This window comes from Panicum hallii, chromosome 6 (assembly GCF_002211085.1).
Source record: "Panicum hallii strain FIL2 chromosome 6, PHallii_v3.1, whole genome shotgun sequence".
Taxonomy (NCBI): domain Eukaryota; kingdom Viridiplantae; phylum Streptophyta; class Magnoliopsida; order Poales; family Poaceae; genus Panicum; species Panicum hallii.
In genome coordinates, this window is record NC_038047.1 from 22,667,543 (window position 1) to 22,680,548 (window position 13,006).

Sequence of the window (13,006 nt, forward strand, 5' to 3'; positions counted from 1 at the left end):
AAGGGGAAGGATTAAGACAAGCAACTCGACAGAGTTTAATGGTAGAAGAGTAACCATGCCTTACCATGGTATATTGGTACATCTCCTTGGAGATCTTCTGGAAGTATCGCATGTTGTTGAGCGTCAGGAACGGATCATCCACTAGATCTATGGTGATGATGTTCTGGTGTCCACTCCCGGACACTAGCAAATCTTCAGGGTTTCTTGTGGCACCTGCAACTTCTTCAGTTCTTGGTTGTGGGGCACCTGCAAGTCAAGACACATTCAGTACATGAAGTTTGTGGTCTAAGCAGTTAGCCACGGGAGGTCAGACATTTACTTGTGCCATCTGCAGGAGTGGCATCAGTGGCCTCAACTTGTTCTTCACCACCGGCTTCGGCTTCAGGTTGCTGGGGCTCGGGGGGTGGTGAGTCGGGCAGTGTCGTGTCCTCCTCGGGGGCTGGAGTAGCCGAGTCAGGCTTTGGCTTAAACCCCAGGGCAGACACAAACCTAATCAAGCAGAATCAGTTTTATCATTAAACAAGTCGAAAGAACAGGACATGCATTATGCAAAAAGGATCTGCACTTACAGCGAAGATTTCTTCATAACAGATTGCTTTAGTCTCAGGGTCCGTGGTCTTATAACCATGGTACTCGTTGCTTGTGGCAGGGTTACACCAGTCGATTGCAAGGTACCCGCCACGGCAATGGTTACCATCTCTGCTAAAGTAGTCGACGGGTCTGTCCCAGCAGTTTCTGCGGCGCCACCTGCTGGAACATCATCCCCAGCGAATTCGGTCCCGGTCACCTTTTGGCGCTTGGGGTCGGGTGGAGAAGCCGAGGGACTACAAAACAGACAATGTCAGCATGCAACAACTTCAATATTTGAGTAATTTATAGGACAACAACTTCATACCTGGGGGTTCGACTACATGCGCTTTACATTTGCGCACTACCCGACGACCCCGAGGGACCAATGGCAAAGCTTCGGCCAACTCCACGGATGATCTGGGGGAGTTGTTCTTCTTTGCCTTCCCTTCAGCCGCTCTCTCCACTAGGGGGCTCTCACACTCGGTCGTTGCATCACTGGGTAGAGCTTCGGATGCTTGAGCTTTTTTCGCTTCTGCCGCGGCACTAGGAAGAAGGTGGTCCGGTCGGGGGATATCGGGTTGTGGTGGATAACTCCGGTACAACTCTATGTGTCCCTGCAGAGGATTTTCAGTTAGCGGTTACAAAACAATAGAACTTATTACAAAGTACTCGAATACTTACTGACTTTGGAGGATTTTGCACAGAAAACAACTTCGGGACGTAGGGAACAGCGTTCACGTCTAGTAGTACTCGCTTGACCCGAATGAACGTGGTGTCGTCAGTCAGCTCCTCTACGCATATTCGAGATGGATCCTCAGTGCCCATGTACTCGAAGCCTAGCGTATGGTGCTATTGGATTGGCTAGATTCGGCGTTTGAAGAAGGAAAACATTACGGACGCGCCAGTCACTCCTATTTTCTTATGGGCTGCTATGATGGCTAGCAACTCGTTGACTTGATCCTTGTCCCCTCTAGAGAGTTCGGTGTTCCACTCTGGCCTCACGACAGGGGGTTTACCGGATCTTTTAGGAAGCTGGGGGACATGGTTTTCGATGTAGAACCAATGGCTTTTCCATTCAGGAATGTTGGAGGGGAATTTGTAGGAAAGGTATCTATCACCGGCTTGTTGTCTAAGCTGGATGCCGGCACCCCCTACAGTAGATGGATTTTTGGAGGTGGGTTGTGGTTTTACCCAGAACAGAAAGCGGAAAAGATCCCAATGGGGTTCGATTCCAAGAAAAGCTTCGCAAAAATGGATGAAGATAGCAATGTGGCAGATTGAATTCGGGTTGAGGTGATGGAGCTCAAGCCCGTAGAAATAAAGAAGGCCTCAGAAGAAAGAGCAAGAAGGGAGAGCCAAACCCCATTCAGAAAAATAGTAAAATGAGACGATTTTGTCCACATTTTCCACAGGAAGAGATTCGCGAAAAGAGGGTGCCAATTGACAAGACTTTTCACCTGAAGCAAACCCTCGGAAACAAGATTCATGAGTTCATTGTTGGAGCACTTACTGTAAGTCCACTCCCCAGATGGCGGCTGCGACTCTTTCCCCTTCCCATCCTTCTCACTGGATCTCTTGGGTGCCATTTCCAGATCCGTTTGCCACAAGTAGCTCGGGCGCTGCGGAGAAAGGGGCAGAGAGATTTGGCTAGTTTGGGGCTTCTCAAAGGGGATGAAGGCGAAGCGCGGATCTGATTGGGGATTCGGAAATTTCTTGGCGGATTGAAGATTGGAAGCACGGATTTTACCCGGAGTTACCGCGGGGTTAAATAACCAGTGGTCGGATACAGGTTTACTGTTTCAAAGTTGAAGAGTCGTCTCAGGGAATATTCGGAAGATGAGGGGTCGTTTGATGGATTTTTTAGATAAAATATTCGATTAATCATTTTTTCAGGGTTAATTGTCCCAAAAAAGGCGTTTTTCTAATTCCAAATCTAACTTCCATCATCTGCACCATCACACCAATTATTTATCATGGGAGCATTTTTCACTGCATGCCACAACCTTTGGATCCTTATTTCCAAACCTGGGAGATTTGGATTTAAGGCTCGGGGGCTGCGGGATACGTGGCATCGAGTACTTATTTTTCAAATTTATTCGAAAAGTAAGAAAGGAAGATTCAAGACTAATGTGACCCTCAGTCTGATTCTCCAATTCAACCTAAGGCTCGGGGTCTACTCCATATGGAGTGCGATTTTTCAATCGCACACCATACCGAAGAAGTAATTTGGGGCATGAGCACCTCATAGCTTCGATGCAGCCATGAAAGTACTCGAAGAAGAACTTCAAGATGGAGCTTCAAAAGAAGTCGAAGACTACTTCAAAAGTACTCGAGGAGCCTGCAGTACTCAGCTACGAAGAGCTCGGGGGCTTGTCAGACCCGGGACTACGGGACTGTGTACATAACGTAGTTCATACAGGATTAGAGGATAGGACATGTCCTATACCTTATCTATGTTGTACTCTACTCGCATGCGAAGTAGGACTAGCTGGTACAAAAGGAAAATACTCGAATTGTACTCAAGTACGATTCCTAAGCTAGTGTCGGACTAGGATTCATGTAACCCTGTCCTCCCAGATATATAGGGGCGGGCAGGGACCCCCTCAAAACATCAATCAACACCCAAGGCAATACAAATCACCAAACAGGACGTAGGGTATTACGCACATCGCGGCCCGAACCTGTCTAAATCTTGTGTTGCTTGCACCTTCGAGTTCCTGATCTCGGCGTCACCCTACCTAAAACTTACCACCTCAGGTATACCCCTCGGTGGGCAGGCGGTAAAACACCGACAAACCCGAGTACTCATCGATGGTGGGAGCGGCCTCAACCTGATTTTCACGAGTACTTTGAAGAAGATGAGCCTGGACATCTCCAAGATGCTCACCCCTAGCCGAGCTCCTTTCTACAACATCATCCCGGGTAACGCGGCTACACCACTCACGTCCTGGGTAACGCGGCTACACCACTCGGGTCAGCGGTCCTACCAATCACCTTTGGGACAAAAGATAACTACCGCACCGAGTACATCAAGTTCGAGGTGGCGGACTTCGACTCGTCATATCATGCCATCCTTGGTAGACCGGCACTAGCTAAGTTCATAGTCGTGCCCTACTACATCTACCTCCTACTTAAAATGCCAAGCAAGATAGGCGTACTCAAACTCTGCAGCAACCTGAAGAAGTCGTACAACTGCGACCAGGAAGCAATCAAGTATGCCACAACATCACGTGTGCTAGAGCTGTTTGCAGAAGTACTCACGGCCGTGCAGAAGCTGACCGACTCAGAGATGGAGATATCCAACTAGCAGCCTAGCCAGTCGAGGGTTAAACCCAACCCCAGCGACGTCGGCATCAAGGCCATCCAGCTGCAAGAAGGCAACCCGTCCAAGACTGCTTTGATCGGGGGTGGCTTAGGTGAAAAAATAGGAAAGCGCACTCATCAGCTTCCATAGGGCTAACCGAGACATATTCGCGTGGAAACCAGCGGATATGCTAGGGGTGCCTAAGGAGTTGATTGAGCATTGCCTAAAAATCGACCCTAAAGCCACTCTGAAGAAGCACGACTACGACGCTTCGCCCCTGACAAGAGGGAGGCCATCATGAAGGAGCTAGCAAAACTACTCGCGGCTGGTTTTATTAAAGAAGTGTACCACCCAACTAGTTAGCTAACCCTGTACAAGTCTTGAAAAAGAAAAATAATGAATGGAGGATGTGTATACTGATCTCAATAAGCACTGCCTGAAGGACCCCTTCGCGCTCCCACGTATTGACCAAGTCATGGACTCTACGGCTGGCTGCGTCTTGCTCTCCTTCCTCGGCTGCTACTCGGGCTACCATCACATAGCTCTCAAGGAGGAAAATCAGATCAAAATGGCATTTATCACCCCCTTTGGAGCATACGCATACACTACAATGTCATTCGGGTTGAAGAACACAGGAGCCACCTATCAACGAGCCATCCAACTGTGCCTTGCAGACCAGCTACATTGCAACGTTGAACCTTACATGGATGATGTGGTCATCAAGACCAGATCCCACGACGAGTTCATCACCGATCTCGAGGAAATGTTCAACAGCTTGAGGAAGTTTTGATGGAAGCTTAACCCGATGAAGTGCGTCTTTGGCGTGCCACAAGGAAAACTACTCAGGTTCATCGTTAGTCACCAAGGAATTGAAGCAAACCTGGAGAAGATCAATGCCATCATAGTCATGGATGCTCCAAGGACAATCAAGGATGTCCAGAAGCTCACAGGCTGCATGGTAGCTTTGAATCGATTCATCTCCCGACTTGGAGAATGGGGACTACTCTTCTTCAAATTGCTCAAGCGCCACAACAAGTTCCAATGGGCTGAGGAGGCAAACCAGGCGCTGCAAGATCTCAAGCACCATTTGTAGTTGCCCCCCATCCTGACGGCTCCCTATCCAGGCAAGAATCCGCTACTCTACATCACCGCGACTACTCATGTCATCAAGTACGGCCATTGTGGTGGAACGCCAGGAGGAAGGCCACGTCTTTAGGGTGTAGTGACAAGTCTACTTCATCAGCAAAGTATTTTCTGAATCCAAGGTTCGTTACCTGATAATTCAGAAACTACTTTACGGTATACTCATCACCTCCAGGAAATTTCATCATTATTTCGATGCATACAACATCTTGGTGGTCTCCGACTTCCCATTGGTGGATATCCTCCACAATCGGGATGCCATCAGGTGCATCTCCAAGTGGGTTGTGGAGCTAGGCGCTCTCATCCTCGATTTCAAACCCGGGATGGCCATCAAGTCGCAAGCACTAGTCGATTTCATGGAGGAGTGGCAAGAAAACCAAGTGGAAGCCCCAGCTAACCAGCTAGAGCATTGGGTCATATACTTTGATGGCTCACTCAAGCTCGGTGGTGGTGGCGCGGGAGTACTTTTCATCAGTCCGAGAGGAGAACAACTCAAGTACGTGTTCGAAATACTATTTGAGGTCTCTAACAACGAAGCCGAGTATGAGGCATTATTGCATGGTCTATGCCTGGCAGTCTCTCTGGGCATCAAGCAACTACTCGTCTACTGGTGGTTCAATAAGTCAACAAGGAGCGGGACGTCAACAAGGACACCATGGACGCGTATGTTACGGAAATACGCAAGCTCGAGAACAAGTTCTCGGGGTTGGAAATCCACCATGTGATTCGCGACAACAATGTGGGCGCAGATGTGCTCTCCAAACTGGGTTCTGATCGAGCTAACGTCCCACCCGGAGTTTTCATTCATGAGTTGCATCACCCTTCCGTCAAGGCACCAGACTCAAGTTCCATCGCTTAGGGTCCAACGAACCCGATCGAGAGGTCTTGATGATCGAGGGCGACTGGAGGGTGGCCTTCATCGACTACATCCAGGAGCACAAACAACCCCCCCTGGCATCAATCCAAAAAGCACTAAAGCTACTCGCATCCTACGACGCAGTAAAGGGTACATTCCAGTTGGGGGTAACCTATACAAGCATGGATCAGCATCAGGCAAAGTGTGTCAGCATGGAGGAGGACAAAGAGATACTGCAAGAGATTCATGAAGGCGTGTGCGGGAACCACGCGGCTTCTCGCACACTAGTCGACAAGGTTTTTCGCTCTAGTTTCTACTGGCCGACTATTTTGGTGGATGCTAAAGCATTCGTTCACCGGTGTACCAATTGCTAGTTCTTTGGCGAACAGCCCCATATCCCGGATCATAACCTCATCACCACACCACCCTCATGTCATTTGCCTATTGGGGCCTAGACATGATTGGACCCTTAACAACTGTGCCAGGAGGTTTCACACACGTGTTGGTGGCCATCAACAAGTTTACCAAGTGGATCGAGTACAAGCCAATCGCAATGCTCTTTGCGGATTGAGTGGTTACTTTCATCTGCGACATCTTACACCATTTTAGCTTCCCCAACACTATCATTACAGATCTAGGATCCAATTTTCACTTGCATCAGTTCTGTAATTTCTGTGAACGCAGTTCCATTAAAGTCAAATATGTTTCAGTGGCTCACCCATGGGCCGACGGCCAGATTGAGAGCGCCAACGACTTGATTCTTGATGGATTGAAGAAAAGACTCTATGACGAGAACAGCAAAAAGGGCAGCAAGTGGATCGATGAGATCTCATCAGTAGTCTGGGGGCTTCGCACACAACCAAGTAAAGCCACAGGATAGTCACCTTTCTTTCTCGTATACGGGTCTGAAGCTATATTACCAGCTAACGTGATGTGGAAGTCTCCTCGACTGGAGATGTTTGAAGAAGGCGAGGCTGACACTGCAAGACATCTCGAGCTCGACTCAACTGAGGAAATTAGATGCAACGTCTTGTTCCAGTCGGCCCACTACTTACAAGGTGCCCGTCGTTACCACGACCGGAAGGTTCAACAATGCTCTTTCAATGTTGGAGATATGGTTCTTTGACAAATTCAGGATGATACCGGGCTACACAAGCTTAACTCATGATGGGAAGGGCCGTTCATTGTGCACAAGGTTATAGGCCCTGGGTCGTATCGCTTACAGCACCCTGATGGACAGGAGGTTCCTAATTCCTGGAATATTGAGCATCTACGTTGTTTTCATTCTTAATCAACCAAGACATCTTCTAATGGTGCATGGAGATAAATACTTCCAGTACAACTCCGTTTTACTAATTTACGACTAGTATTACACGTAAGTTTGCTGAAGGGGCCTCGCTCCCATACTTCTAGTAATAGGTAACTAGTTTCCGACTAGTATCTTGTGTTACTGAAGGGGCCTTGCGCTCATACTTCCAGTACAACTCCGTTTTACTGGTTTACGACTGATATTACACGCAAGTTTGCTGAAGGGGCCTTGCTCCCATACTTCCAGTAACAGATAACTTGTTTTCAACTAGTATCTTATGTTATTGAAGGGGCCTTGCGGTCATACTTCCAGTACAACTCTGTTTTACTGGTTTATGACTGGTATTACGCGTAAGTTTACTGAAGGGGCTTCGCTCCCATACTTCCAGTAACAAATAACTAGTTTCCGACTAGTATCTTGTGTTACTGAAGGGGTCTCGCGCTCATACTTCTAGTACAACTCCGTTTTACTGGTTTACAACTGGTATTACGCGCAAGTTTGCTGAAGAGGCCTCGCTCCCTTATTTCAAGTAACATATTACTAGTTTTCGACTCGTACACTATGTTACTGAAGGGGTCTCGCTCCCATGGCAAGGGGTTTACTAGTTTATGACTAGTTCCACACCTGTTCGACTACTTCGACGACACGTATCGCCTACAACCCTAGTCAGGATCAACTTCGACTAGATGGCTTCATTGACTGTTCAAGATCCAATGGCTACTTGGCCGATGTTTGGGCTCGGGGGCTGGCGCCACCGATTGCTACATATACTCTATGCTACTCATCTGGCTCCTTGGCTCTAGGGCTCGATGGGACAAGGCACTCAGCGTGCTTCAAGGGACAACTCTCATGCTTAAATGCTGGATGCTCTAAAATTACTCGACAGTACCCGATCCAAGAGGCTTTTTAAGATTTATCTTGGGTAGAAGTTCGTTAACCATTATTTCAAGGATTTTATTCCGAAATAAGTGTTTTTTTCAGATTATTATCCAAAGAACTTATTTAGTCATTGACTCAGGGAACAAAGATTGATTTGAGAGGTAATTTCGGGTGTTTGTTGGAGAAGTTATTTGTTTAACTATTTTTTTAGGGAATTCATCCCGACAAAAGAGGTTTCCGAATTTACTAAATCGATTTGCCCATCTTCACCATCAAATCTTTACCGTTATATATTGCATGCCACAATTCTTTAGATTCTTTATTCCAAACCTTGGGGATTTGGATTCAAGGTTCGGGAGCTGCGGGGCACGTGTCATCAGTGACTTATTTTTCAAATCTATTGGAAGATAAGGATAGAAGACACAAGATTAAATTGACCCTCAGCCTGATTCTACGAGACAACCTAAGGCTCGGGGGCTACTCCATATGCGGTGCAAGTTTAATCGCACCCCATATAAAAGAAGACTTGACAACTACTCGGGGCATGAGCACCTTACAGCCTCGATGCAGCCAAAGAAGTACTCCGAGGACACCTTCAAGATGATGTTCAGGAGAACTCGAAGACGCCTTCAGAAGAACTCGGACGCCTGCAGTACTCGACTACGAAGAGCTCCGGGGCTTGTCAGATCCGGGTACACGGGACTGTGCACGTGGCGTACTTTTTCTAGAATACGGGATAGGACATGACCCACTCCCTACATCTGTTGTAACTACTCATACTGCAGTAGGACTATTCATATAGTAGTGAAACTAGTCGGACACGGTAGGAAACTATCCGAGAAGTACTTGACTGGGACTTCCATGTAAACCTATCCCCCAGAGTATATAAAGGCGGATAGGGACCCCCTCCAAATAGAGGAGATCACCTGATCACCATCAAAGGCAATACAAACCACACAAGACATAGGATATTACGCTCTCGGCTGCCCGAACCTGTCTAAACCTTGTGTTCCTTGCACCTTCGAGTTCCTAATCTCGGCGACACCGTACCTACAAACTCACCACCTCGGGGGTATCTCTTGGTGGGAATGGTGGTAAAACACCGACACACACCCACTCATGGAGCTGGGCTCCTCAATTCTCACCATGGTTCCCCTGCCAATGCTCCTCCATTCGAGCAAGATCCGACACGATCTACTCTGGAGGAGAGACAAGGGAGGGCACCTACAATGAGTATGAAAGCGGTGGTGCGGGCGGAGGGTGGGCGACATGCAAGTCGGCCGGGAGGATCAAGATATAGGAGAGAATGAAGAAAGAAAGGAGCGAGAAGGAGAAGATAAGCCTACATGGCATAAAACAAAATAATGATTTAACACTTATAGATGTGTTCCACCTATCATGGTGAAAGTAGGGGACAAGATATGTTGGGGCTGTTGCTTGTGTTGCTGGTAGAAAATATGCCAAAAAAAAATGAGCAGCCCCCTATCACGAAGCAGTGATAAATTGAGAGGCCATTGCTAGAGTTGTTATTAGATTATAGCTTGAGGGAAGGTTAACCTTGTGTTTAATTTAGGGGCCGTTGCTAGATTTATTCTTAGATCATAGCTTGAGAGAAGGTTAACTTGTGTATCTTAGGATGTGTTTGGTTGGGCTTTCCAACCTACTTTTGCTTTTGCAAAAGCCAAAAACCAACCAAATGGCTCAAAAGCTCTAGGTGCTTTTGCCCAAAAGCAGCTTTCACTGCAGTACAAATGCAAAAGCATCTCTCCCCTGCTTTTAGTGGCTTTTGAGGGGAAAAAATTACCCATTAGCCACTGGTTATGAAAAAACGGTTCGCTCTTCTATTCTCGCACCCGTCCGACTCCCACCCGTCTCCCACTTGCCTCCCACCCATGCCTCCGCCTCGGCCGCTGCCCCGCCCCGCCCCGCCCCACCTCCGCCCCCGCTGCCGCCCCGCCCCGCCCCACCTCCGCCCCCGCTGCCGCCCCGCCCTGCCCCACCTCCGCCCCCGCCGCCGCCCCGCCCGCCTCCGCAGCACCGCCTCCGCCTGGCCCCGGCCACCGCCTTGCCGCCTCCGCCCCGGCCGGGCCGCCGCGTCCGCCCACCTCCGCCCCACCCGCCTCCTCCTGGGCCGCCGCCCCGCCCCGGCCGGGCTACCGCCTCCGCCCCGCCCCCTATTTATATGGACCGTATGGATGTGGACTATATGGATAAAAACTTAGAAAATTTATTATTTTTCTTTCAAAAAATATATTTACATGCGACATACATATTAGGTTTGTACGAGGATTTTGTATATAAACAGTCCCACAAATTTTCAGGAGTATTACAGGTATTTCACCCACAGCACACAGTTTCCCATAGCTCACAGCTGTTCTAACCAAACAGTCTCGTGCTTTTCCCACAGCCCACAGCTCACAGCAGCTTTTCCAAAAGTCACGGCCCAACCAAACACACTCTTAGATTGCATAATCCTTAATGAAAAGAAAAGAAAAGAAAAGAAAAGAGGATGAAATTTAATTTTTTCTATTATCCTTCATTCTTTCCAAGTGCATGAAACCAATGTACTTTTCGATAACTCTACGTCTCTTTGAGCACTATTGATCTCAGCCAACGGTGGGAAGACCAAGTTGAGGGGGCGACAACCTGTCTACTTATCCTGATAGGGGACAGCAAAGAGTAGTTGCAGCCCCTGTCACACGAGCTAAACGAAAAGGAGGTAGCCTGACCCTCATAAAAGACGTTCCACAAGGAACAAAACCATTCACCCAGTTCAACAAACACTAAAGCTGATGAGAAGACTACCCGCCTCTCTTCGAAGCGCTAACACGACCACAGTGATAGAGGCTTACCTGGAGCGGTCGTTTTATAGATGGAGGAGGCTTGGATAGTTTTTAAGGGTCCTAATTCATCATAGGATGGTTCCCTACATTTCTTTCTATAATTTGCCTAAGTCATAACAAGATTTCCTCCCTATAGATGCTCATTCTTAGCTCCACTAGAGGCGTAGGGTGTGATTGGTATGGTCAAGCCCACCAGATATCAAATTTGTTTGATTGGTTGCCTGCGCGAGCACTTGAGCCTGGCTTGCTAGGTGTAAAAGGCGTCCCTTGGCTTGGCTCGTAGAAAAAAGTTTCCTTGTTTCATGGTGCAAGGGGAGCATTCCGAGTGTGTTTTGTCTTTGTGCGTGTAAGGTACATAGGTCTCCTTGCTTAACATCTTCCTCTCCTTTGATTCGCTTTTCATGTGCAGGAACGTGAGAGGATTTGACCTTAGATCACGTGGCACTGAGAGGAGGCAAAAGTATTCCCCTTTTCTTTTCTTCAAATATTCCCCTCTCTTTTAATTTTCTCTTTGAATTCTCCTCGGATTTTTATTTGTACATGTTTCATATCCCATGTCATGCCATGTGCAGACGAGTAACCAAACAAGATGACCTTGCATGCACCTAGCCTGCCTCGTGTGAGCTTGCTCACCAATACGAGCCAGGCTAGGCTTATACGAGCAACCAATCATGCTCTAACCATATTGAGGTGGTTGTGAAACTTTTGATGTGAAGATTGATGAAGGAACATATTGGACCATGTGATCAATAATTGAGAGGTCCTATGGATGCATGAGCGAGAGTCCACTAAAGAAATGTTAGAGCGAAATGACATGTTTTAGTGTGCATTTATAAGAGCCAGAGCACGAGCATTTACATTGCTTTTGTTGTTCCAATAAAACAATTCAACATATCTTTTTTGATTGTTATTACTATAAACTTTGTAACATGTCTTACATTCAACATTGCACCACCGAACAATGTGATGATATATTTAATCAGTGGTATACGCAGGATGGGGCCTAGTATTAGACAAAATTTGTTAAGATGTGCACTTTGCTCAATATGGATGATTTGGTGTTTGACAAATGCCAATATATACTATGTTTACATGTATTAATTAGGGGGAGACACTGAGTACGGTTTTGGATGATGTTGCAAAGAAGTAAGGACGAAAACAAGATGATAAATCTTCTGTGGGGATGACAATTCCACCCACGGGCGCGGGTACCCATAGGTTTGGTACCCAATGGGTGAGGGTATGGATTCGAAAAAATTTCGTTCGTGTGCATGGTCGGTCGGGTACCAGAAATGATATGGGTCAGGTACGGGTATCCAATATTTATTGTCATGTTTATGTCTCATTCTAATTTGATTATGTGAACTACGAAGAATTAATATGTATGAATGAGAATGAGATTTTATTTAATTATTTGCTACTGGTGTATGTTGTCATTGCTTGTTGATGCTAAGATCGAATACTTGACTCGAACCGAATGTATTTGCTTACATACAAGTACAAAGTAGATCCCGAAGAGAATATAAAGTATCATAGGACAGAGTATTTTGTTCTATTTCTTTACTACTAGTTTAAGTTGACTTGTATGGATGCTATATTCAAACTATACTAATTATATGATCATGATGGTATGTTATTTGTGCTATTATGAGTAGATCTGATGGGTACCTGAAATCTGTGGCGTATGGGTACGAAAATTTACTCCATTGGTTTCACGGGCAGGGGTAAAATTTGGATTTTCATATATTCTTTGGGCAGGCATTTTGCTCTACTGCACCTTACTCGACCCGTTACCATCCCTTCTTCAATGTTTGTCGCTAGAGACAATCACTATGCCTATAAACCTTGTTAGGATAATCATTCCCTCAAAACCCTTTTGGATTGTATTGGAATGTAAACTTAATTTGCACCTCAATAACTTCCAATATTTATGGATTGAAGCGATCACCATATCCAAACAAAGCAATATAGACCCCCAAAAAAATATAAAAAATTGGTCAATAATGTTAAACTCCCCTTTTATTTGCTTTCTGTACTCACTAGGTGCCGTTAGTATTGATAGCATTAGCTACATCTCTTAAAGAATACGGGCCGATATATAT